The sequence below is a fragment of the Xyrauchen texanus genome, chromosome 13, assembly GCF_025860055.1.
Source record: "Xyrauchen texanus isolate HMW12.3.18 chromosome 13, RBS_HiC_50CHRs, whole genome shotgun sequence".
Classification (NCBI taxonomy): Eukaryota; Metazoa; Chordata; class Actinopteri; order Cypriniformes; family Catostomidae; genus Xyrauchen; species Xyrauchen texanus.
The window spans coordinates 17,850,426-17,877,471 of NC_068288.1; the positions used below are offsets into that span (position 1 = coordinate 17,850,426).

Below are 27,046 nucleotides of genomic sequence, written 5' to 3' on the forward strand. Positions count from 1 at the left end.
TTCCGTCTGTTTGTAACTAGTTAGCTTTACTTAAATAGGTAAGTTCACTTTATTTGAGCCAAATATGTATGTTTAATGAGAAACACTTGCAAACCAATTGCCTTTAAAGTCCCTGGTAAGGTCAAATAATTCGATTTTACAGTGAAATGCAAATGTGCTTGCATATAACTTTTATATGTTTCTACAAAATTGCAGTTTTGCAATTACAGTTGCAATACTGCTTTGATAATTCTCTAGTGTATTAAAGGCTTCAATGAGCAAACTGAATTGTTGCCTTTCTCCAGATACAGTTACAGTTTTAAAGGAAGCTGCCGGGAAGGAGATCACCATACCGTGTGCTGCAGATAAGAGCCCTCAGGATGGGGTGTACATGTACAAACAAGACGAAACAGAAAAGCAGCAACTCTTCTACTTCTACAAAGATGGCACTTTTACTCTAAAAAATCTTACCAAGGGCAAAGTGATTTTAAGTGGAACATTACCCAACCTGCTACCTTCCTCAACCTGACTGGCAGAGACATTGGTTTGTACTGGTGTGAATTCAATTTGGAAGACAAAATCAAGCATAGCTGTGCAACTTGGTTATATGTGACAGGCAAGTTCATGTCTTACACTTCATGTTCATCATTTTATTATAAAATATGATGGTTCATTATGGTTATTTGAATACACCACGTTTTTATTGTGATTGTCAAGCATAAAAGATACAATGAAATCCTGACCTAAAACATCTGTATAAAAACAAAAATACATTTGAAAGGGAAACCTCTTTTCTAAAGCAAAGAATGCTTGTTGGGTTAAAATAAAATGCATTGAAGGTGTGTATAATTATCTTTTTTTATTTTTTTTTATTCTCTCTTCCTCACTAGAAAAAGAGTGCCCAGAAAATGAGAATTATTATATGATGATATTGCTCGTTGGGTGTGTCATCATATTCCTGCTGTGTCTCATCACTTTCTTCTGTGTGATTTTGAAGGTCAGCACACACACACACACGCACACACACACACACACACACACACACACACACACACACACACACACACAGTGATAAAACATATGTGAACATCTACAGAGACATACCAAAAGCAAAGTTAATAGACAACATAATATTAACAGAACAATTATTTACCGATAGCTGTAGGATATTGTTTAAATGCTCTGGAATGATTTTACATCATACTTTGGAACCACTCAGATTGATGGTTGGTTCACCTAATCAAAGCAGTCAGAATATACTAATAGTTTGTAAATCGCAAATAAAAAGAAACTACACTTTGTCACGTGTAAAATAGCACATACATGATTAGCATATTTCTGTTATAAATATAGTTAAAAAAAACATTTCCAAATATGAAAACGTCTCGGGTTACATGTGTAACCCTTGTTCCCTCAAAAAAGCGGAACAAGAGGCTGCGCTGCTAAGCGCTACGGGGAACAACCCTAGTTGTGACCGAGCTGAATAATGTGTGTAACACGTCAATGAACATTGACTGGAATTTATAGCCTTGGCTGATGTAATCATTAGATGCACCTGTGGCCAGACTATAAATGGATACGTAACTAGGTGTCGTCAGATACTTCTTTTTGAAGAGCAGTCCTGGGACGTCCCAGTGCGGCAAAGAAGCGCAGCATCTCGTTCCAATTTTTTCAGGGAACAAGGGTTACACATGTAACCCGAGACGTTCCCTTTACAAAAAGCTTCACTATGATGCTGCGCTGCTAAGCGCTACGGGGAACGCAATACCCATGCCGCCGCACTTGGGGCTGACCGAACCCCTACGGTTGTGCAGTGTACTCACAAAAATGCGAGAGGTCTCAGACATGAGCTTGAGATGTTGACTCAAGGGCATAAGAGCCCGGAGTAGCATAAATATCTAAACCATTAAATTTTGATGAATGTGTGCGAAGAGAACCCTATCGCAACACAAACTTGTCATAAAAACTGATGCATGTGAGCGGAGAGGATCTGCCTGCCACATCACAAACTTGTTTAGGCATGGGCTGAGATGTCGACTCAAGGACATTAGAGTGCGGAGTAGCAAAGCATCTAACCCATAAAGTTCGATGAATGTGTGCGAAGAGAACCCTATCGCAACACAAACTTGTCATAAAAACTGATGAATGTGAGCGGAGAGGACCAGCCTGCCGCATCACAAACTTGTTCAGGCATGAGCTGAGATGTCGACTCAAGGGCATAAGAGCCCAGAGTGCAGAACATCCAAACTAAAAGAGTCCAATGAATGTGTGCGGAGAGGACAACCTGCCGCATCACCAACTTGTTTAGGCATGGGCTGAGATGTCGACTCAAGGACATAAGAGTCCGGAGTAGCAAAGCATCTAGCCCATAAAGTTCGATGAATGTGTGCGAAGAGAACCCTATCGCAACACAAACTTGTCATAAAAACTGATGAATGTGAGCGGAGAGGACCAGCTTGCCGCATCACAAACTTGTCCAGACATGAGCTTGAGATGTCAACTCAAGGGCATAAGAGCCCAGAGTGGCAGAACATCCAACCTATAAAAATCCAATGAATGTGTGCGGAGAGGACAACCTGCCGCATCACAAACTTGCTGCAGAGGGAGACCTCTAGCCAAGGTTTTAGAGGAGGAGAGCCCTCTGGTAGAGTGCGCCCTAAAACCTACTGGCGAAGCTTGACCGCGTGCCACGTAGGCCCGGGCAATAATGAGGATGCCTCTTTGAGGGCACCCCGCCCACCAAGCCGTGGCAAACCGCAGTGGCCACATAGCACCTGGCAGTGGCGAGGCAAGTGCCCGCTGACAGTTCTTTCTACAGAAAATCCAGAACTGAAGCAAACTGGCAGTTAGCTGGTTCTGTAATATGAACTTTAGTAGAAGAAAACGCATGCAGGCGCATTTGTGCTATGTATGCATTACTACGATCAGCCCCTCCCAAGGGGGGGGGGGGTTCTGGGCGACTCGAGGAGAAGTAGAGGAGACATTGCGCTATCAACAGAGGCGAAGACGTCCTCTTCTGCCCTGTAAAATCTACCCAGATCAGTTCCAAGTGGAGGGAGCCCTAGCACTTGAAATGGTCTCGATAACCTCAAGAGAAAACCCGTGAACCTCATTTGGTACCCTTAGGGGCCAGACATGAAAGGTTTCACAATTCAGGCCAAGGATGAGAAGGTCCTCCCTGTTCGGAATCGCCCAAGGCGTGCCGTCAAGGAGAGGAATTAACTCCGAGAAAAACATCCTGTTCGGCCAGCGCAGCGCCATAAATAGGAGGCAAGACCCTTGCTGGTGAACATTGCCAAGACTCCCGGGATCAGAGAAACCGGGGAAAGAAACGCATACAGACGCATTTTGGGTCATGTATGTGTCTTAACGTCCAGACCCAAGGGGGCTGGGTGATTTCAGGGAGAAGTAGAGGAAACATTGCGCTATTCATAGAGGCGAAGAGGTCCTCTTCTGCCCTAAGATCTCACCCAAACTTGTTCCAAGTGGAAAAATCCCGGCATTTAAAAAGGTCTCGATAACCTCAGGAGAGAGCCCTGTGTCCCTCAGTTGGTACCCTTAGGGGCCAAACATGAAAGATTCCACAATTCGGGGCAGGGATGAAATATTGCCCTGTGCCTGAGATAGAAGATCCTTCCTGTTCGGAATCACCCAAGGCGAGCCGTCGAGGGAAGAGATTAGCTCCGAGAACCAAGCCCTGTTCGGCCAGCGCGGTGCTATCAGTAAGAGGCAAAAACCCTTGCTGGCGAACTCTGGGCAAATACTACCTTAGGGTGGAGTTCTTAACTCCCCCGTTGGTATTTTCTGTCTGGACCGTAAATCTGCTCCCATATACGGGCATCCAGGGATATAACTGACCTGAGAGACAGGAGCTTGCCCTGGGCCCTTAGGAGAATCCGACGTGTCAGAAATACAGCTGTCAAGAACGTGGGTCTCCTTGATGATTTATGTAAGAGGCTACCACTGTATTGTCCACCCGCACCAAGACATGGCAGCCTCAGGAGGAGGTATTTCAGGGCCAGAAATACAGCCATCAACTCGAGACAGTGACTGTGACAACCGAGCTGACGACCCTCCTATCCCCTTAAGCTGGATGACTACTTAAGGCCGCTACCCCGCCTGCCAGGGAGGCGTCTGTCGTTAGCAGCCTGCGACAACAAGACACACCTAGAGTGGGACCCAAGGCAGAAAACCAGGGTCTGAACCACATAGAAAGGGAACGAAGCCTGAGGCGTGTAACCCTTTTTAGCCTAGGGGTTTTGGCCCTTGGAAGAAATCCCCTGGCTTTTGGCCACAACAAAAACGGTCTCATGAGCAGAAGGTCCAGAGGGATCACCGTGGAAGCGGTCGCCCTGAGACCTGGAAATCGTTGATACTGATAACAGTGCAACCTTGACCTAGCCTGACTTTGCTCAGGGTGATCTGAATGGACTCAATCCTAGCGGGAGACAGTTGTGCCTGCATTGTGATTGAACTCCATACGATGCCCCGACAGACAGTGTTCTGAGTGGGAGAGAGGACGCTTTTCTTGGCATTGAGCCTCAACCCCAGAGAAACAGATGAGATAAGACGATGTCCCTGTGCTGAACTGCCAGTTCCTGGAACTGCGCTAGGATCAGCCAGTCGTCTACATAAGTCAGAATGCAGATGCCCCGGAGTCGCAAGGAGCCAGCGCTACATCATGCATTGTGAATGTGCGGGTAAAAAGGACTAGGCCGAGTGAAAGAACCTGACCCTGGAAGACTTCACCCCCGGAAGCGAACCTCAGGAATATCCATGTTGTGGCAGAACTTCTAAATGAAGTATAGAAGTGTGTCATAAGATTGATGGTGACCAGCCAAACGAGTTGTAGGGATTTAGACATGACCATCTTGACAGGCATCATCTTGGACTTGAACACCCACGGGCAGTTCAAGCTTTAAGATCTAAGCCAGACGCCACCCCTCACCCTCCATGGGAAACGGGAAGTATTTAGTGTAATAACCCAACTCTCTCTCTGGAAGGGGAACACATACCATGGCCCCTTTAAAAAGGAGATTGAGTTTTTATTTAATTTTTTTACATAAAAAAGAAATCCGGTTTACGGTAGTGAGAACACGCCGTTGAAACACGGAAAAGTGGCGAGTGAATTAAATCCTGACGCCCTTATAAGACCCACAGAAAAGAATATATCTGGCAGAAGTTTCCATGCTGCCAGGATCTCTGAGATGGGTATTATATTTGAACACTTCCTGTTGAGGGGTTGTCGAGTGTTTCGCGTCCTGAATAAAATGCAGGAACAGCGAAAACACCCAATTTTGACGGAAGCCTCTGCAACCCGAAACACCAAGAGGTGGCGGGAATGGAGGGGCTTCGAGGGAGTACCGGGAGGGGTGAAGTGAAGCACGCGCCCCGTCCCGAGGGGAGCTACCCCCTAATCTAGGCGCAAGACCGTCAGGGTTTTCTCTTACTAGAAATTATAGTCCTGAGGTCTTGCTTCGGGGGCTGGCGAGGAAGGCGAGACTGTCCCCAATCCCTGAGAGGAGGAGCACGACTTGCCACGCTTTGCTTTTGAGCCTCCCTTCAGACAGGACCGAGGCGGGTCTGAGGCTTGCTCGTCAAGCGCAGAACCCACACTCAGGTCGTCCAGGAGGTCAGCCTGGTACGCCTGTAAAACAGCATAGTGTGCAGAGCAGCACCAGCCTGACCTGCTGCTTGATAAGCCCTTCCCACTAAAGTGGAGGTTGTCCTACAAGGCTTTGAGGGGAGAGAGGGCTTCTTAAGTGACGATGCCGAGCCCGGCGAGAGATAGCCCGCAAGCGTCTCTTCGACCGGCGGCATCACTGAATACCCCCGTGCAATTGTATTTGTGTGATATAAATAGAAATTATATAAATATATAGAAAAATAGACCCGAACCTGGATCACTCACACAACTAATTAGCTGTCTTACAAATTTCAGATCTTAAGCTGTAGACGGTCAAATTCACATACTTATCTCTCCATGTCCCTTATTAGGCAGGGCCAGCTCTGGTTTCTTGCATGTTATTGCTTATGAAGTAAATGTGCAAAAACATCTTGGTTACGTAAGTAACCTCGGTTACCTGAGCCGAAGGGAAGACATTGCGTTTATTAACACATATGGGAGTGTCTTCATACACAACCTATTTGAAACCTCTCTACACAAACGCCAATATTCTAATATTGCTATGGTGTTTGAACCCCGCCTGTTTTGGAGCAAAACAAATGCTAGAAACATTCTATCATATTTTGCGTATTTCAGTATTTATCCCCCCTTATTAATCTATGTAAGTGAAGACATACAATACACTCCATTTGAAAGTAACTTATTTTAAATAAAAATTAACACAAAAGGTATACATAAAGTGACATTTTCATCATGATCGGTTAGGCAGTGCAGAGAAGGGAGTGGATGGGAGCAGATACGCCTTTTCCACTGTAACGCATTTCCTGGACCCGAAGAAGCCACTCTCTCTAAAGACGCTATCGGCATTTGAAGACAACAGTGACGAGGTACAATTATGTGACACATCAGATGCATTCCTTCCCGCTGCCAGCAATGTAGTTAAGTTCTGTCACAATAGCCTACTTATTACACATTATATTAGGGCTGGGCAATATGGCCTATAAATAATATCGCAATATCTTTAGGCTATATCACGATACACAATATATATCGCGATATTTTGAAATCTCCTCTAAAGCGCTTAATAAATGCTCGATTTAACCATTTGATGCATACAATCACACCAGTATGATGATTCTTGTATTCCCTTCAAGATATGTCTGCTTTAAAACATTCTTGTTTATATTCATTAGTGGTTTCTATTGGAACAACTTTAAATGTGTATGCAAAAAGGGGGAAATCACAACCAAGTTAAAACAGTATTATTTTATTATATTATAGTATTAACTTATTCAAACCAGGCAATTGCACACATAGGCTTTTAACAGCTGTTAAATGAAAATGAATAATGACATGATGTAGGCCTACATACTGTAGCCTAGTTCTACAGAGCTCAAGCTCAACCAAGACCCTTAGCAGAGCTCAAAACAACAAAAGTGCATTCACATTCCTGTGTGTTTGTAACAACCAGTCAGTACCACTGTTGTTTTGAACCTGGGATTCACAAACAATGCCATGTCCAGCAGGTCGTGGGTGGCAGGGGCAGGACATTTCTCCCTCAGGTAATCCAGGATGGAGACTTTGATAGACTAGGTCAGTGCAGTGTCATTCTTCTGAACTGCCAAGATGTTGGAGTGGAAGAGATGAATCACAGGCTTGACATAGGACACTGTGACATAGTCCTCACCTGATCTGTGAATTCCACAAGGGGTTTAAGAGTCTTATGCACTGACTCAAGGACTTCTAGGTCTTGCCAGGTCAGAACGAGATGCCGTGTTTTTTTGTCTGAGGCCAAGACTTGAGAAATGGCTTGCTCTTGCTCCAGCACCTGCGCAATCATCTTCTGTTGGGTTCCCCACCTGGGAGGAGACTCGCTGATCAGCTGGTGTGCAGGGAAATTTAGCTCTTTCTGTGCTGTGGCCAGGTCTCTCCTCCTCTTCCAACTGAACGAGAAGCTGCTCACAACCTTATTGCAAACAGCAACAGCACGGTCAATACTGGAGTCTCTCATGCTCCTCTCTGACAATAAAAACAAGCACTAAAAATTGTATGATAATTGTAAAGAAATCGTCTAGGTTACTGTCGTAACCCCCATTCCCTATTGTAGGGAATGAGACATTGTGTCGGTGAAGTGACACTAGGGGTCTCTATTGAGAGCCTCAGTTGCCTCTGAGCTTTGAGAAAAGGCCAATGAGAATTGGCGAACTGAATTTGCATGTCCCTCCCCCGGACATACGGGTATAAAAGGAGGGAATCGTGCATCTGTTTCAGTCAGGTTTTGCTCTGTGGAGCCGAGAATAATGTTCGGCCGTTACAGTGGGTGGTACAGTGTTGTGGCAAGAGGTACACAACGTCTCGTTCCCTCCATCAGGGAATGGGGGTTATGACAGTTCCCCTTCTGTCACTCAATCGACGTTATGTCGGTGAAGTGACACTTTTGTGGACTCACCTGGGGGTAAAAGCGCACGGGTTCACCTCAGAAGAGGGGAAAGATGCTATGCTCAAGCGGTACACCAGGTCAGCTGTCCCGTGTTAACGAGTTCTACGTGCTTGGACCTGAAGAAACACGGGCCAGGGCTGACTCAAACCTCGGAGGTTATTGATCTCACAAAGGTATTGTTTGTTGCCCAGCCCACTGCTCTGCCCATGTCTGCTAGAGTGGCGCCGTTGGCCGGTGCCCACGAGAATGCCACGCTCCTCATAGAGCGTGCTCAAACCCACAAGGTGTCTAGCTTCTAGAGGCCACGGCCTCTAGAGCTCTGTGTGTGGTCCAAAATAGGTGCGCAAAGTACGCACTGGACACAACAATGATAAGGCTGGGTCTGACTCTTCCTGGGGCAGTCGCTTGCAGGTTCACTGTCTGGCCCTGAATGGGGGCCATAGGAACCTTCCAGTCAGGTTTTTATTGTGACGTGAGCATCTGCCAGACCAGGCTCCAGGCAAGTGTAGCTGGCAGAGGGCGCTTGCAGGTCCCCGACATTCTTGATGTAAGAGAGGGGAATCAGGAGGGCCATCTTCAGAGGAGGGCACACAGCTCGACTGATTCTAGCGGCTCGAAGGGGGTTCTCCTTGGGGCCCAAAGGGGGTGCAGAGAGACCCTGTGAGGAGAACAGGCATGGCCTAGGAGGATTCAGCCTCCGGGCGACTATTAAGGGACCTGATGACCAGGTCATGCTCCCACAGGGGCTTAACGTCCACTTCATCATGGTGTATAGAGGCTACAACACATTCAAGATGGAGGGGGACAGCCGCCCCTCCAACCTCATATACAGAAATGACAGCAATGACCTGAGAGCAAATGATCTGCGGGTCTTCTGATCAGGAAGTGCACCAGCTGCGAACAGATGCCATTTTAGGGCATGGAGCTGCCTGGTAGAGGGAGCTCTGGCTTGGTTGATTGTGCCTACGACAGCAGGTGGTAGGACACTCCAGTCACTGCTGACTCCGGAGGAGGAGATGCCGGGCGCGTTGCGACATTTCACACAGTGACTCTCGAGAGTGTGCTAGAATCAGCCCAGTCATCGAGGTAATTGAGTATGTGGATGCCCGCTTCCCTTAGTGGGGCAAGGGCTCCCTCTACAACCTTCGTGAAGACGCGAGGGGACAGGTACAAGCTGAAGGGGAGGACCTTGTTCTGGTACAGCCGGCCCCAAACACGAACCGTAGGAAGGGTCTGTGTTGGGGCAAGATCGAGATGTGGAAGTACACGTCCTTCAGGTCTATCGCTGTGAACCAATCTTGACGCCGAACGCATGTTAGGATATGTTTCTGCATGAGCATATTGAACGGGAGTCTGTGTAAGGCCTGTTTGAGAACTCGTATGTCCAAGATTGGCCGCAACCCACCGCCTTTCTTAGGTACGATGAAGTAAGGGCTGTAGAAACTCTTCTTCATCTCGGCTGGAGGGAGAGGTCTATCGTGCACTTGTGTAACAGTGTTGCGACTTCTCGTCATGTACCGAAGTGAAACAGATGCTGCAAAAGTGGGGTGGGCGCCTGGCAAACTGAATCATGTAGCCAAGTCGTGCGGTCCTGGCCAGCCAACGTGACAGGTTAGAAAGCGAAAGCCACGCGTCCAAGTACCGTGCAAGGGGCACTAAGGGGACGATAACGTTTGACGTACCAGGTGGGGCCTCGCAGCGGTTGGGAGCAGGTAGTGTTGCGTCGGGAGGCAGAGTCATGTCCCAGGGTGCCTGCGCTGAGAAAAGACTAAAATCACTTACCTTGCTCCGCATACCCGGCAGGGGACGGGTTGGTGACAGAGGAGGAGAAAATTATACTCTTATAGAAGTGCTGTCGAAGTGCCCAGGGGCGTAGATTGCACAGCCGTGCAGAGAAGAGAAAGCCGCTGATAACGTGCCATAAGGTCCAACAGCAAAAGCTCTGTAGAGGTGAGTGGAACATTCGTGAACACCAGCTCACTGGACACACAACCACTCGGCTCTGAAGAAAAAACTTGACTAAACAGAGGGACATGCAAATTCTGTTATCCAATGATCATTGGCCTTTTCTCAAAGCTCAGAGGCAACTGAGGCTCTCAAGTGAGACCCCTAGTGTCAATTCACTGACACAACGCCGAGTGAGTGACAGAAGAGGAACCAGCAATTCAGTCACTCAGCCTAACACCAAAAATAATTTTGGCATTTATTTTTTATATATTTTCTACAGATCTCAGTCAGATTTTAAATCCACTTCATTCATAATTTAGCCTATATTTTTTTTTGATAAATACATAATACACATGTGCACTGACTCACACACACACACACACACACACACAAACACAGTTTTTAATTGGATTAAACAATTATGAAGTGCTCTCTTAATGTTATGTTTACTAGTAGGCTGTTATAACATTGCTGATAATACAAATGATTATTATTCCACTGGGGAGACAAAAACTCACAAAAAACACTGCAGTCTTGTCCACTTATTCAGGCTCACAGCTTTGATTCTATTTGTCCCATTATCGGTGCGCACTAGACAAGCTTCTGTTAAGTTCCCTGACATGAGAGCATCTTGCAAGCCTTGTACTATGATCTTGCCTGTATGAACCTTTGGGAAAAAGCTTGTTTGAAGGCACGAACTCTTCAACTCCCAATTATTGATGTACTGTACAGTGAAACTCAGATATGCCCCACATGTTCTGCTGGACCACAAATCGGTAGTTGTGGAGAAGTGGGTCAAATTTGCTAGTTGGTGGGCCAACCTTTCTCTGACTGAAATGTATAACTCTGGTAGAGCTTTCTCTACAAAATATTTGCGACCAGGCAATTCATATTTTGGATAAAGTGTCTTTATGAGTTTTTTGAATCCTGACTTTTCCACTACACTAACTGGGGCCATCGTCTTTGGCGATGTGTAGTTCGGCAGTGATTTAGTTCCATTTTGGACTTTTTTTGTCATAAAGTATTGATTTGGAAAACGAAGAAGCCAGAGTCATTTGCTTCTGGGCTGGTTGCTTTGGCGTTTTATTTGGTGTTGGTGGAGATGTGGACATGCAGAGTTTCAGGCATTCTTCGTTTTGTAGTGGGTAGCATTTCAAATGGTGAAACACATTTGTGGTACTGCTACCTTTTGTGGCAATGGTTTTGCTGCATATTTTGCAGATAACCGTTGTTTGTTCAACATCTTCTTTGCGATATCCAAACCACTGCCAGATGATGGATTCAGTGGATCTTTGGATGGATTCTTTTCTGAACCACTTTGTCCTCCTCCATTTTCTATTACCATTCCCGAACTCGACACTCATTTTGTCGCTTTGTTTTTTTGGCTCTTTCCCTGTTCTCTCCAGATACAAAAACACACATCTCACGGCTCTCACCTATTTACATCACACACACCCGTCCAGGAGAGTGGCCTGGAAGGGTGATTGCAGGTGTGTGACATATGTATGTGAGCTTTTTGTGTCTGTGAGAGGGAGAGAAGCGGAACACAAAAAGCAAGTCTCATGCCGGCGGCTTAAAAAAATTACTTGACAATTTGTATTCGATGTACGCAAAATGGTTAATTACAACATTGTGAGCAGAACAAGCTGCAATAAATCGAGTATATTCTATATATCACCCACCCCTACATTATTTACAGTTTTATTATACACCAGGTTGCAAATACCATATGCCACTATTTACAGCAAATGTTCTATACCATATAGTAATTTGGGAATTTAATTATTTCTTATTAATTTGCTAAAAAAGTCTTTAAATATATTTGTGTGATGTGTGTTTGGTTAGTTTAAAAAAAGTGTTCTTTCTTTTTAGTAATTGTGAAGTAGGACTGATAAACAACAGTTGATAGTTTTGTATTAAATAAATAGAATTGTTTATTTGCACAATTTATAGGTGTGCTTGTAGGTAACTGCCCGTTTTGAAAATCTGCTTAGGGCCCTGAAAATGCTAGGGCTGGTACTGCAAAAATCGAATATCACAGTGGGAGTGCTGCAGAAGTTTCTGTAGATGGCATGGCATTTTTGTGGTTTGACATGCCAGTTATAATCATCCAAAACACAAACCACTAACACAACAGCCACCTGCAACACACTCTCATGACCAAATGTTGCTGAAATTATTTGAAAATTCTGTCATCAGTTACATATTTTTTTATTTCTTTCTTGATTATTTTCTCATTGATTGTTTGTCATAGAGTTCTCATTGATTGTCACACAAAGAGTTTCAGAATGTTTGTGCTGCAGCTCAAAAAAAGTGAAAAGCACCATGAAAATGTATGATTATAAAAATAATGCATGCTAACTGTACTCTGTACATGTTCTGATGGTGTGTGATTTTTTCATATAAAGAACAGATCCAACTATAAGTCTTATGGCAATCATCAGTGTTCCCGTCTGGCGTAACAGTCCAATCCAATCTCACTTAGACTTTAAAATTTGCTGCCTCAAGCTGCTTTCAGGAGACTTTGGAATACTTTTATGATGCTTTTTTGTATTTTTTTTTATAAATTATTGTGACTATATTTATGGAGTTGTTAGGCCTCCGGCATCTCCGGCAGGACCAAGATTGCCGTTTTTTAAATCATGCGGGCTCAGGCAGAGGACCAGCACGCCATCCGGAGCCTCCTCAGCCAGGAGACCGCGTCGGCCACAACCGCGACCCCGGACACCCGCGCTACGCTGTGATGCGTTGGCAGGGGATGCGGAGCCAGGGTCGTCCTCGGCTGCTCTGAATGACGAGGCAAGGGGCGAGGTGGCCACCCCTCCTCTCAGGGAATTCCCTGAGGGGACTTCCCTCTAGAGCAGTCGTGGGACGAAACCCTTAAACATGCTCTTGACCAAGTGAGAGTAATTGATGGTCAAGAGCTCCGGCCGGGCATCGGCATTTCATACCCATATTTTGCCATGATTAAAGATTGGCTATATAGAGTGACGCAGGACGCTCAAACAAAGGAGGAAGTGACTCAATTGTTGATTCCACGGAGCCGCCGGGAAATGGTTTTCCAGGCGGCTCACTATAATCCTATGGCCGATCACCTAGGGGAACGAAAAACACTTCTCCTTCTAATAGCCCGTTTCTATTGGCCGGGCATTGGCGGTGATGTCCGCAGGTGGTGTGCGGCGTGCCATGAATGTCAGCTGGTAAACCCACCGACCACCCCAAAAGCGCCATTGATCGAGGTCCCCTTCGAAAGAATTGGGATGGACCTCGTCGGGCCATTAGAATGGTCAGCACGCGGACAACGCTTCGTGTTAGTCCTAGTGGATTACACGACACGATATCCGGAAGCAGTGCCTCTGAGCAACATCTCCGCACGTAGTGTTGCAGGGGCACTCTTCAAGATAATCTCCCGGGTGGGCATTAAGTCGATTCGTACTAGCATTTACCATCCCCAGACCGATGGCCTAGTGGAACGATTTAATAAAATGCTCAAGAACATGATTCGTAAATTGGGATAAGTGGCTGGACCCCCTGTTGTTTGCAGTACGAGAGGTCCCGCAAGCCTCCACAGGGTTCTCCCCGTTTGAGCTGCTGTACGGGCGACGCCCAAGCGGGGTCCTCGACGTCATCCGAGAAGCTTGGGAGGAGGGACCTTCTAATAGCAAAAATGAAATTCAGTACGTTCTTAGAACAAAACTCCTCACACTGGGGCGACTAACACAGGAGAATTTGCTCCAGGCTCAAGAACGCCAACGCCGGCTGTACGACAGGGGTGCTCGGCTACGGGAATTGTGTACTAATAATGTAGTAGCCTACTTTCCATACAAAGTAATATACTTATTTTCGTTATCAGTAACAAAACAATATACCACATTATTTTTTAAAGTAGCATCCCCTGACTCTGAACATTTATAAAATAGAAAATCTGTTTCACCAGATTTGCACATGCTACAAAAATTATTTGTAATTCCTGAAAATTGTATAATTGGCTATTATAATACTATGTCAAATAGTATCAATCGGGGAAATTAACATTCTGCCATGTTTTTGATCTCTTAGTACAGCGCACTGCACTTTATGCTGTCTAATGTCTGCTTTCAGTTGTGTATCTTTTTATGACGTCCATGCTGTAACTGTTATGCTTGAGTAACGAGGCAGACGAGGAGATGCGGATCCAAACGCAGTTTGAACTTTATTTGATAAACAAACACAAAGTAACAACCCACGATGGGGAAAAGAAACATAAACTAGTTAAGCTAACCACGATATAAACAAACAGGGGACTAGTGAGGGAAGCACACACCAGGCTAACATCAAACAACGATCGACAAACACTGAACAAAGACACGGGGTATAAATACACAAACAAGGGAAAAAGGGGCCAATGAACGAACAGAACTCAAACAAGATAATAAGGTGATTAACAGAAGCAAACGGCAAACTAATGAGGGCAGGTGAAAACAATGACAGGGAACACGAACTCTAACAGAGGACTATGGAGTTACATAAGGGACTAAAGTGAAAACTAAGAAGTGCAAAAGTGACAAGATGGAAAACAAGAGGGCAACAGTGAAACAAGACAGGGTAACCATAACAGAACCCCCCCCCCTAAAGGATCGGCTTCCAGACGATCCTTAACGACAAATAACAAAAGACAAAAACCCACAAGAACAACATGAGGGCACCAGGGGCAAACAGACAGTACAAGTGGGCACATGGGCAGACAGGCAGACCAGGGGGGCACACTGGGCAGGCAGGAAGTCCGGGGGGCACAGAGGGCAAGACAGGCAGGTCCGGGAGGTGCCAGGGGCAGATAGGAAGTCCGGGGGGGAAATGAGACAGTCCACGAAGGCACGAATGAAGGTGAGGCAGTCCACAGGGGCACAAGTGGAGATGAGGGTTAGGGGGCCAGGGAGGTATCGACCGGGCAGGGACAGGTTTTGATGGTCTGGGAGCGGGCCATCGGGCAAGGACAGGTTTGGGGAGCCTGGGAGGAGGCCACTGGACGGGGACTGGGTCAGGAGGCCAGGAGGGGGGACTCAGGACGGGAACAGGGTCAGGAGGCCTGGGTGGAGGCCACAGGACAGGGACTGGATCAGGGGGCCTGGGAAGAGGCCACGGGACTGGGGCTGGGTCAGGAGGTCTGGGGGGAAGCCACAGGACAGGGACTGGATCAGGGGGCCTGGGAAGAGGCCACAGGACGGGAACAGGGTCAGATGCCCTGGGAGGAGGCCACAAGACGGGAACAGGGTCAGATGCCCTGGGAGGAGGCCACAAGACAGGGACCGGGTCAGGAGGCCTGGGAGGAGGCCACAGGATAGAGGCCGGCTTTGGTGGCCTGGGAGGTGGTCATGGGCCAAGGGCCGGTTCAGGGGACCTGGGAGGTGACCACGGAACAGAGGCCGGTTTTGGTGGCCTAGGAGATGGAGTGGCCACAGGGGAGGCCGGCGGCGCTGCGTGAGGCGGAGCCAAGGAGGACCTCTGAGGCGGAGCCGAGGGAGGTGATGGCTCAGAAGGCCCAGAAGGCGGGGCTGAGGGAGGCTCAGGAGGCGGAGCCGGGGAAGGCGGCACCGTGGGAGGCTTTAGGAGTGGAGTCCAGGAAGACTCTGGAGGCTCTGGGGGCAGAGACGTAGGAGGCTCTGAGGGTGAAGCCGTCGAAGGCTTGAGTGGCTCGAGAGGCGGGGCCGGAGGAAGCTTGGGAGACGGAGCCATAGGAGGCTCGGGAGGCTCTGAGGGCAGAGCCGTCGAAGGCTTGAGTGGCTCGAGCCGCGGAGCCGCAGGAGGCCCCGGGGGCAGAGCTGCAGGAGGCTCGAGAGGCGGAGCTGCAGGAGGCTCGAGAGGCTCTGAGGGCGGAGCCGTCGAAGGCTTGAGTGGATCGAGAGGCGGAGCCATAGGAGGCTCTGGAGGCAGAGCCGCAGGAGGCCCCGGGGGCAGAGCTGCAGGAGGCTCGAGAGGCGGAGCTGCAGGAGGCTCGAGAGGCGGAGCTGCAGGAGGCTCGAGAGACTCTGGGGGCAGAGCCGTTGAAGGCTTGAGTGGATCGGGAGGCGGAGCCGTAGGGGGCTCTGGGGGCGGAGCCATAGGAGACTCAAGAGGCTCTGGGGACGGAGCCCTGGAAGGCTCGAGAGGCGGAGCCCTGGGTGGCTCGAGAGGCTTGAGAGACAGAGCCCTGGAAGACTCGAGAGACTTGAGAGGCGGAGCCCTGGGAGGCTCGAGAGGCTTGAGGGGCGGAGCCCTGGCAGGCTCGAGAGGCTTGAGGGGCGGAGCCCTGGCAGGCTCGAGAGGCGGAGCCCTGGCAGGCTCGAGAGGCGGAGCTCTGGGAAGCTCAGAGGGCGGAGCTCTGGAAAGCTTGGGAGGCTTGAGAGACGGAGCCCTGGAAGACTCGAGAGACTTGAGAGACGGAGCCCTGGAAGACTCGAGAGACTTGAGAGGCGGAGCCCTGGAAGGCTCGAGGGGCTTGAGGGGCGGAGCCCTGGTAAGATCGGAGGGCGGAGCTCTGGAAAGCTTGGGAGGCTTGAGAGGCGGAGCCCTGGAAGACTCGAGAGACTTGAGAGGTGGAGCCCTGGAAGGCTCGAGGGGCTTGAGGGGTGGAGCCCTGGTAGGCTCGAGAGGCTTGGGAGGCGGAGCCCTAGAAGGCTCGAGAGGCTTGAGAGGTGGAGCTGTGGGAAGCTCGGTGGGCGGAGCTCTGGAAAGCTCGGGAAATTCGGACGGCGGAGCTCTGGAAGGCTCGGGAAACTCGGAAGGCGGAGCTCTGGAAAGCTCGGGAAACTCGGATGGCAGAGCTCTGGAAAGCTCGGGAAACTCGGAAGGCGGGGCTCTGGAAAGCTCGGGAAACTCGGATGGCGGAGCTCTGGAAAGCTCGGGAAACTTGGATGGCGGAGCTCTGGAAAGCTCGAAACTCGGATGGCGGAGCTCTGGAAAGCTCGGGAAACTCGGATGGCGGAGCTCTGGAAAGCTCGGGAAACTCGGATGGCGGAGCTCTGGAAAGCTCGGGAGGAGGAGCCCTGGAAGACTCGAGAGACTTGAGAGACTTGGGAGGCGGAGCCCTGGTAGGCTCGTGAGGTGCTGGCTCTAGGATGGGCTCGACCACTGGCGCTGGCTCTTGGACGGTCACGGTTACTGGCACTGGCTCTTTGACGGTCATGGCTACTGGCACTGGCTCTTGGACGGTCATGGCTTCAGGCTCTGGCTCTTGGACGATCGAGGCTTCTGGTACTGGCTCTTGGACGGTCACGGCTACTGGCACTGGCTCTTGGACGGTCATGGCTTTAGGCACTGGCTCTTGGACGGTCATGGCTTTAGGCACTGGCTCTTGGACGGTCGAGGCCACAGGCGCTGGCTCTTGGACGGTCGAGGCTGCAGGCGCTGGCTCAGGGACGGTCGAGGCTGCAGGCGCTGGCTCAGGGACGGTCGAGGCTACAGGCGCTGGCTCAGGGACGGTCGAGGCTACAGGCGCTGGCTCAGGGACGGTCGAGGCTACAGGCGCTGGCTCAGGGACGTTTGAGGCCATCGGCACTGGCTCATTGACGTTTGAGGCTAACGGCACTGGCTCACTGACGTCTGAGGCTACAGGCTCTGGCTGGGTCACCGTGGTATGTGCCGGCTTAGGTTCGCCGGGCGCTGAGGGCAGAGTCAAGGGGGGTTTAGGGCATGGGGCTGCGGCAGGCGGAGGCTGGAGCACAGAGACCACTCCCTTTCTCCTCTTCCTCCGGGCTGATGCGACTGGCGAGGCTGGGATGCTGTTCCTGGTCAGCGTGGGTTCAGGCTCGCTGGCCGTGGTTGATGACGACTCAGGCTTGCTGATGGTAGAGGCCGTAGGCGCTGGTTCGCTCACTGTGACATACGTGGCCGCTGGCTCGCTCACTGTGACATGCGTGGCCGCTGGCTCGCTCACTGTGACAGGCGTGGGCCCTGGCTTGCAGACCGGGGCAGGCGTGGGTTCTGGCTCGCAGACCGGGGCAGGCGTGGGCTCTGGCTTGCAGACCGGGGTAGGTGTGACAGGGGGGCCCCCGGACAGCTGAAGTGTCTCCACAGCGGGTGGAGGGGTAGGGTCCTCCTCCACGACGCCCACGGTGAGCTGTGAGCCGCAAACTAGTAGGGTCGCCTCCAGGAAGTCGCAGAGCGTCCAGCCGTGCGTTGCCTGTGGCAACCGCTCCCTCAGCGCCGCGTTCAGATTGCCCCTAAAGAAGGCCACCAAGGCTGAGTCCGGGAAGTCTGAGACACTCGCCAGGTTCAGGAAATCTGCAGAGCAGATGGTAGTTCGCAGGTTGGACTGCTGGATCCATGGGTGGTCGATCGTTCTGTTATGCTTGAGTAACGAGGCAGACGAGGAGATGCGGATCCAAACGCAGTTTGAACTTTATTTGATAAACAAACACAAAGTAACAACCCACGATGGGGAAAAGAAACATAAACTAGTTAAGCTAACCACGATATAAACAAACAGGGGACTAGTGAGGGAAGCACACACCAGGCTAACATCAAACAACGATCGACAAAGACTGAACAAAGACACAGGGTATAAATACACAAACAAGGGAAAAAGGGGCCAATGAACTAACAGAACTCAAACAAGATAATAAGGTGATTAACAGAAGCAAACGGCAAACTAATGAGGGCAGGTGAAAACAATGACAGGGAACACGAACGCTAACAGAGGACTATGGAGTTACATAAGGGACTAAAGTGAAAACTAAGAAGTGCAAAAGTGACAAGATGGAAAACAAGAGGGCAACAGTGAAACAAGACAGGGTAACCATAACAGTAACTGATTGGGTATGTGGTGAACAATCGGAGCGGATGACATTCCAAGAGCCAGTTTATGGCAGAGCCCCTAACTGTCAGAGAAAAGTGGCTCCATTTTGATTGGATTGTGGCAGGACAAAGCTGTTCGTACAACTACCAGATACTTCACAAAGAAGGCCATTGACTTTACAACACATTGGGAAGGACTTCTCGTTGGTCCATGAGTGGTTTCTCAGCAACATCTCAAAATCCCATCCTAAGGTTTGACCTAAGACCAGAGTTGAACTAAGGACCATAAAAATTCTTAAAGAACTCTCCACTCCATGTTTGTTCACAGAACTTTTTATTTCAATTGCAGTTGTTTGGAGTTCCGGTTATGGCGTGAGTAGACGTGTGCGTGACCTGCTCCCTCTTTTCACTTTCTTCTCTTCAAGCCTTACTGTTTTTAGTTTTCCCCAGACAGCTTTTGTTCGTTAACAGTTTTTAGAATTTGAATTTTCAAAAACCTCTTTTGAGAGCTTGGCAACAAAGTTAGACAATATTTAAAACATGGTTGCAGTTCACAATCAACACATCGGATCCCTCGAGTCTGGTGTTATGGAGGTGTGTCAACGCCTCGGGCAGCTTGAGGCCACATGTTCTGGGCTCCAAAATGATAATGAGTAGCTGCAGGCTAAAGTCTAATACCTTGAGGGTCGTAGCTGATGGCAGAATGTTCGTATTGTGGGACATACCTGAATCCATCAAGTGTCTGTGTCAAACAACCATTTTCTCCCATCTCCTTGTTGAGGTTTTTGGCCCTCAAGATCTATCTTTACCACCTGAGTTAAGTAAGACAGAGCTCACTGCAGCCTTGCACCCAAACCCACCTCGGGGCAGAGAACTTGACCTGTCATTTTGCGAATTCATCACTTCCAAGTGAAGGATATGGTCATTTGCGAGTCTCTCAAAAAAGGAAATTTGTGTTATCAAGTGCACAGGATCCGGATCTTCGAGGATTACAGCCCCTACGTTCTAAAGCTGCATGCCGAGTTCAAAGACGCTATGGCGAAACTTTACAAATAAAGATTTAAGCCTGCTCTTCTCTTCCCAGCCAGCCGCATTACACTTTCAAACGGTGAGAATAAATGGTTGCTATCTGCTACTGAACTAACAATTACTTAGTTTGGAGTTTGGACACAGAAAAGTTTAGATTGAAATTCTGGACATGGAACGGAGCTTCAAGTTGATAGGCATTTGTTTTACTTTGGTGCCTTGTGCTCATTTATTCGGTTTTGTTAGTTTTCTGAGGCCTCTATTTCCACTCTCTTTTGGCTTAATCACTGCTAAGGTTAACCAAGATTTTGTTTTCAACATAATCATTATTTAAATGGACAAATGTAAAAGTATTACACTTGTCATGTTCACTGTTGTCTTTTGTTTTGTGCTTTTATGTTGAAGCTTAGTTTAGTTCCTGTTTCCTGTTTTAGTGTTTGTAGTCCTTTGTAGTTTCTTCTATTACCTTGTCTTGTTTCACTGTTGCCCTTTGTTTGTCATTTTTGTCACTGTTGTAATTCCTTAGTTTAGCACTTTTGTCACCCTTGTACTTCCATAGTTTTCTTGTTAGCGTTCGTGTTCTCCGTTCATTGTTTTCACCTGCCCTCGTTAATTTGCCATTGGATTCTGTTCATCACCTTGTTACCTTGTTTGAGTTCTGTTTGTTCATTGGCCCCTTTTTCCCTTGTTTATGTATTTAACCCTGTCTGTTTGTTCAGTCTCTGTCGGTTGTTGTTGGTGAATGGATGTATCTGTTAGCGCCCTGTTTCCAGCACGAGTTCCCTGTGACTACTCTCCCGTTCGTGGTTCCGGTTCCCCTTGTTGATGTCCCCGTGTCCTTCCAAGGTTTTGTCTCTGTTTTCCCATTGTGGACCTTTCCTTTGTTCCCGTGTTTTGTTAATTTATGGTTTTCAATAAAGCCGTGTTTGGATCCTACCTTCTGTCTGCCTTCTCCTGATTTCCCATATCGTGACAACTTTATTGTTCACTTTATTTTATTCTGAACGCTAGCTTTTTAATAAAGTGTTCTTAATATTTGTGAAACATCTCAAAATAGTGTTCTTTACTAAGTAGTTGTAGCTCTTATGATACGGTAACACTGATTACTTCTACAGCTTATCTGACTTCTGTATATAGCTTTAAAATGCTTCTGCTTTTTATTATTAGTGTCCTATCTATTATACTCCATGTTTGTGCACTGTCAATTGACTATTTAATATTTTTTTATGCAATTGTCTGTGGTTTCCAACAAATTTGGTATAAATATGTTCATGAGGTTATGTAGCCCAATAATGGGATGGCTAGGAGTTAAGAAATTTGCTGGTTAAAATGGTAAAGTGTTTTCTGATGTGGGCCTTTGTGTCAGCATTTGGAATGGGGTTAGGGGTGGATTTATGTGGGCATTTTTTTTCTTCACTTATACTTGTCATTTATGGGTGCAGTCTTCTTCATCTCATTTTTCGTACTCATGTGTTACAAGCAAAGGTTGCCGGTTGCTGGGGGGTGGTCACATCAGAGTATGTTAATGTTTATAATAGTATTTTATATCTTCAGTGAACAACACACCACCACCTAGTGGTGCACTTATGCTCACCAACTGGAATGTTAAAGGGCTTAATTTACCGGAAAAGCGTAATACAATTTTGAATCACTTGAAACAATAAAATACAAAAGTGGCTTTTATTCAATAAACTCACCTTAGGCCAGCAGACCACCTAAAGATTAAAAGGGCTGTGTAGGCCAGTTTTACCACTCCACTTTCCCTTGTACTGTATGTCGTGGGGTGTGGCTATTGTGGCTCAGTACCATTTTCCGTCTCCAAGGTCATTTCAGACCATAAAAAATAAATAAATAAAAAAAGTACATTGTTTTTAACCAGTTATTCCAATCCTACTCCTTGCATCATATTACTAATTTTTCTACCCCTACTGGCCCGACAATCAAACCCCTTAACATTAATGACCAGTTCAGGGACTTCTACATCGCTTTATATACATACAGTTTTTTCGACTGTCATATTTCGACTGAATATAGCTTGATATTCCCCTTATTGACTCTGATACTGCCTCCAAATTGGCAGAACCCTTTCCTTTATATGAAATTAAGACTGCACTGAAACTGATGCAGACTGGAAAGTGCCCAGGCCCAGATGGCTTGCCTCAGGGGCATTGCTAGACAATAAGCTCTACTGGGGTACAGGTGCACGTGCCCCAGTAAAAGGGGTCTAGTGATAACCCTGGCATCCTTGCAGAATTTTTTAAGACGTTCTCAGATAAACTGTCCCCTCTTTTATTAAATATGAGTCATACAAATCCGGCATCCTCCCCCAAACCTATCGTAAGGCTATTATTTCCCTTATTCCTAAAAAAGACAAAGACACTCTCCAGTGTATTAATTACCATCCAAATTCTTTACTCTGCACAGATGTGAAACTGCTAGTCAAAGTATTAGCACCACGATTGGAACTGCTTTTATCAACTATTATTTCAACAGATATCACAGGTTTTTTGGAGGTGTTGTTTGGGTGGAGCATAAATTGTCTTTATATGCAGATGACCTTTTTCTGTGTGTCTCTGACCCAGCCAACTCTATTCCCCCGGTGCTGGCCTTGCTGACAGAGTTAAATCTGAATAAAAGTGAATTAATAGTGCTGCCACAGAATACTGCATGTCTTCACTGCCTTTCAAAGCATCTTTACATAGCTTCAAATATTTGGATGTGCATGTGACAAAAAGCTTTGCTAAATTATTTGAGCATAATTTCCCCCCTCTGCTCAGCCCCGTACACAAGATTTTCACATTGATCTCTTCTTCCTCTGTCCTTGGCCAGTAGAATTATCTGCATTAAGTTGAATGTGCTCCCCAAATTTTTATATATTTTTCAATGTATCCCTATTTTTATTCCAAAGCCTTTTTTCTATAAACTTGATAGTTCTATTTCTCAATTCATATGGAATAGAAAGAATCCCAAGGACCCGAAAAGGCATCCTGCAGAAAACAATATATTTGGGTGGTTTGGCCCTCCCTAATTTTCTATTTTACTACTGAACAGCAAATATGTGCTCTACGCTGCATCATGGTTAAGCATTGAGAATGCTTCACGCAAATCTTCCACTTTGAATGCTCTTTTATTTTTCCTGATTACACTCTCCATGCTGAATTACTCTGATAACGTTATAGTAAATAAAATTGTCTTTTTAAAGTCTGGACTATTTACATATATATATATATATATATATATATATATATATATATATATATATATATATATATATATATATATATATATTATTATTATATTTTTTTTTTTTTTAAAGTACACGTTCCCTATAAATTTAACGTTAACAAGAACTAAAACTAAAGGCAGTAACAATCTTCATTAACCTAATTGTCGGATGTTATTAGAATATTTCCATAAGAATTTAATGAGTAATATCTAAGACTTGTTGAAGCACATGGAGCACATATCTATCCCTGACCAGTAAGCATTTCAAATTATATATCAAGGTTGCCAATTAAATATTTTATTGGGTTCCATATTTTTTCAAATGTCTTGGGTCTATTCGATAACATATCTCAGCTCTTCTAGAGGTAACACGTTGTTAAGGTCTCTGAGCCACGTTTCAAATGTGGGCACAGACTTTTTTTATTTCTGTAAAATTGGCTTCTTAGCCAAGATCATACATAATGAAACCGCTTATGACTGATATTTATTTCCTATACCTGCTGTGTTCCCAAAAATGAAAATTTTTGGCTCTGGTGCTAAATTAGTTTTATATGCTTCTGAGAGAAATTCAAATATACAACTCCAGAATGGCCAATTTTTTTGACAGGACCAAAAAGCATGAGTCAACGTACCTTCCAAAATCTTGCATTTATTATATGTAGAGGATACATTTGGGTAAATCCTAGGTAGTTTGGTCATCAAATAATGAAGCCTGTGGATAACTTTGAATTGAATCACAGCATGCCAAGCATTAATAAAGCATTCATGAATTTAATTAACACAATTTTCCCATGAATCATTAATAAAATCTATAGCTAGCTCCTTTACCCATTCTCGCTAAGTAAGATCAGTATTTGTGCTCAATCTGTGTAGCAGTAGAGCATAAAAGAAAGATACTGCGCCATGTTCCATTGGACTGCAATTACTTAAGAGTTTCAAGAGTTTAATGTATAGGTATGTTTTCGAATCCTGTGAAAGGCTTCCTAGTATAATCTCTAATTTGCTAAAATTCTGCAGATTAAAGATCATACTTTAATTTAAGATGATTAAATGAACCAAATTTATTATGAATATACAAGTCTCTTATGGAAATTAAACCCTTCTGCCTCCATTGAAAGAAAACCTTGTCTTGTAAGCAGGGATAAAGGCATGGTTGTTACAAATTGGGCTGTCCAAATATATGTGTAGAAGATCTATAAATGATTTAATAATTTATTTTAAGGGAATTATTTATTATTATGTTCCCATTATAAAAAGTTGAATCGATTTTTACCGGACTATGCAGCAATGCTTCTAAAGATGTCCTCCTACATGAGGTTCCCCGTCTGTCGCTCACTCGACGTTGTGTCGAAAAAGCGACACTAGGGGTCTCTCTTGAGAGCCTCGAGCATCTCTGAACTTGAGAAAAGGCCAATGAGAAATTGGCAGACAGAATTTGCATGTCCCGCCCCCGGACATATGGGTATAAAGGGAAGCGAACGTGCATCTGTCAGTCAGGTTTTTGCACTGAGGAGCCGAGACAAAGGCATGGCCATTTACAGTGGTAGGTCTAGTGCTGTGGCAGGAGGGACACAATGTCTCGTCCTCTGGGGAACGGAGGTTACGACAGTAACCATGACGTTCCCCTTCTTTCAGCCAGGATGAGCCAGTCGTCGAGGTAATTGAGTATGAGGATGCCCACTTCCCTTAGCGGGGCAAGGGCTGCCTCTACGACCTTCGTGAAGATGCGAGGGGAGAGGGACAGGCCGAAGGGGAGGACCTTGTACTGATACGCCTTGAGAACTCACAGATCCAAGATTGGTCGCAACTCACCACCATTTTTGGTTACGATGAAGTAAGGGCTGTAGAAACCCTTCTCCATATTGGCTGGAGCGACGAGCTTTATCATGTCCTTGAGAAGCAGAGTCATGATCTCTGCCCGTAAAGCAACAGGCTTTTCGCCTTGTACGGAGGTGGAGCGAATACCACTGAAATGAGGCGAGAGCCGGGTGAACTGAATTGCTTAGCCGAGTCGGATGTTCCTGGCCAACCAGCACGACGGGTTGGGCAGTGAAAGCCACGCGTCCAAACTCCGTGAGAGGGGCACTAACAGGACGTTCTCTTTTGACATACGGAGGGGAGAAGGTAATAGCGCGTCAGGAGGCAAAAAAGCATCCTGAGGCTTGGGTGCTGAGAAAAGACTCAAAGCACTTACCTCCCTCCGCGCCCCCGGCAGGGATCTGAACATCTGAATGCCAGGGTCTCTGGAGCGTTTAGGAGGTTTCTTGGTCCTGGAGATGGGGGTTGTACGCCGCCTGCGAGGTGCTCGACGCTGGGGCTGAGAGCTGGGCCCAGTTTGATCCAGAGCTGCCTGTTGCTTGGTCGCAGGGGGATGCCCTCGGTGAGCAGGCGGGGCGCGGGGCATGCTGGCTGCGTCATGATATGGGATATTGCCTCCTTCTGCTTCTTTACCGCAGAGAACTGCTGGGCAAAGTCATCAACGGTGTTACCAAAGAGGCCAAGCTGGGATACGGGGGTGTTGAGAAACCGTGATTTGTCAACGTCGCGCATCTCGACCATGTTCAGCCAGAGGTGACGCTCCTCGACCATGAGGATGGCCATCGTCTGCCCGAGTGCCTACGCTGTGACTTTCGTAGCTCTGAGAGCGAGGTCGGTGGCAGAGCGCAGTTCCTGCAGCACGTTGGGGTTGGGACTATCCAGGTGCAGGTCTTAGAGTTCCTTGGCTTGCTCAATCCAGTGGGAAAAAGGAGCGATGCGGGGGGCGGCTGAAGTGGCATTCACCTTGAGAAAGGAGAGCCACGACCTCAACACTACCATGGTCATTTTCTCGCAGTGAGTGCATAAAACATCCACGAATGCCACCTCAGTGTGATCGCTGCCCAGGCACACGAGGCAGCATCTGTGGCCATCGGTCTTGGAGAGAAATCGACCTCATCCAGGAACTACAAAGGGGCGGAAGGGCATCTTGATAAAGACGTGTCCTAAAAAGGACGTTCAACACCTACTGTGTATTGCTCTTTTATGAGTGGAAAACTCAAACTGTTTTAGAGAAAATAAAACTCTTTTAGGAGGAGAACACTCTTTTAGGCAGATGAAAGCGTTATCGAAGCGCCCAGGGGCTAAACAGAGTACAGAGAGAGAGAGAGAATGCCAGCTGGAAACACGCCGTAGATCCAACAGCAGTGATTCTCGCCAGTAGAGGTGAGTGGAACAGTGGTGAACTCAGCTTTGCTTTTGCACAACCGCTTGGCTCTGAAGAAAAAATCTGACTGACAGATGCCCGCCCGCTTCCCTGGGCGGGCATTGCAAATTCTGTATGCCAATTTCACATTGGCCTTTTCTCAAGTTCAGAGGTACGCGAGGCTCCAAAGGAATACCATTTGTGTCAATTCATTCGACACAACTTCGAGTGAGTGACAGAAGGGGAACCATGCATTCTTTGGTGTCTTTTGTGAGGCCCAGTTCATTTCAATTGGTGCTAGGGTGATTCTCACTACAGGGACAAGAATCCCAAATGCACTTGTTGAAAATGCCCAATATGGTCTTCACACTCATCATAGACAGTCATCTTTTAAATATTTTTTTTTAATAAAAATATAAATATTTGAAGCATAGATCAAGGTCATTTGGTAACATTGCAAGATTCTTGACATAGACTGGGTAAATGCGAAAATAAATTAAATGGGTAATTTATTTTTCTCCTCAGGTAAAGAGGTCATTTGAGTACAAGAAATATACATAATCAATTCAGCCTTCAGACCCAGAGTATGTGGAGATGAAAAGGAGCAATCTGGATTCCCAGCCCACTCCAAAGACTTTCATCAACCCTGAGTACCAATCTGCCAGTAAACTCAGAAATAAGTGACTGATCAGGTGTTAAGTTGCATTGCTCTCCATTATAATTTGCAAAGCTTTTTTAAAATAGAATGATTGATTGCTTCATATTTTCGTTTATTAACATGTTTTCATGTGTAATTTTCTCCTTTGCCTTTTCTGTGAATGTGAGTGAACACCATTCTTTGTTTGTCCCTAACATCATCCACATAGATTTT

At 46.8% G+C, this 27,046-nt stretch overlaps 1 pseudogene; it reads left to right on the forward strand.

The window, feature by feature from the left end:
* Positions 1 to 253: 253 nt before the first annotated feature.
* LOC127653726 (uncharacterized) lies at positions 254 to 26,859 on the forward strand (annotated as a pseudogene).
* Positions 26,860 to 27,046: the final 187 nt, after the last annotated feature.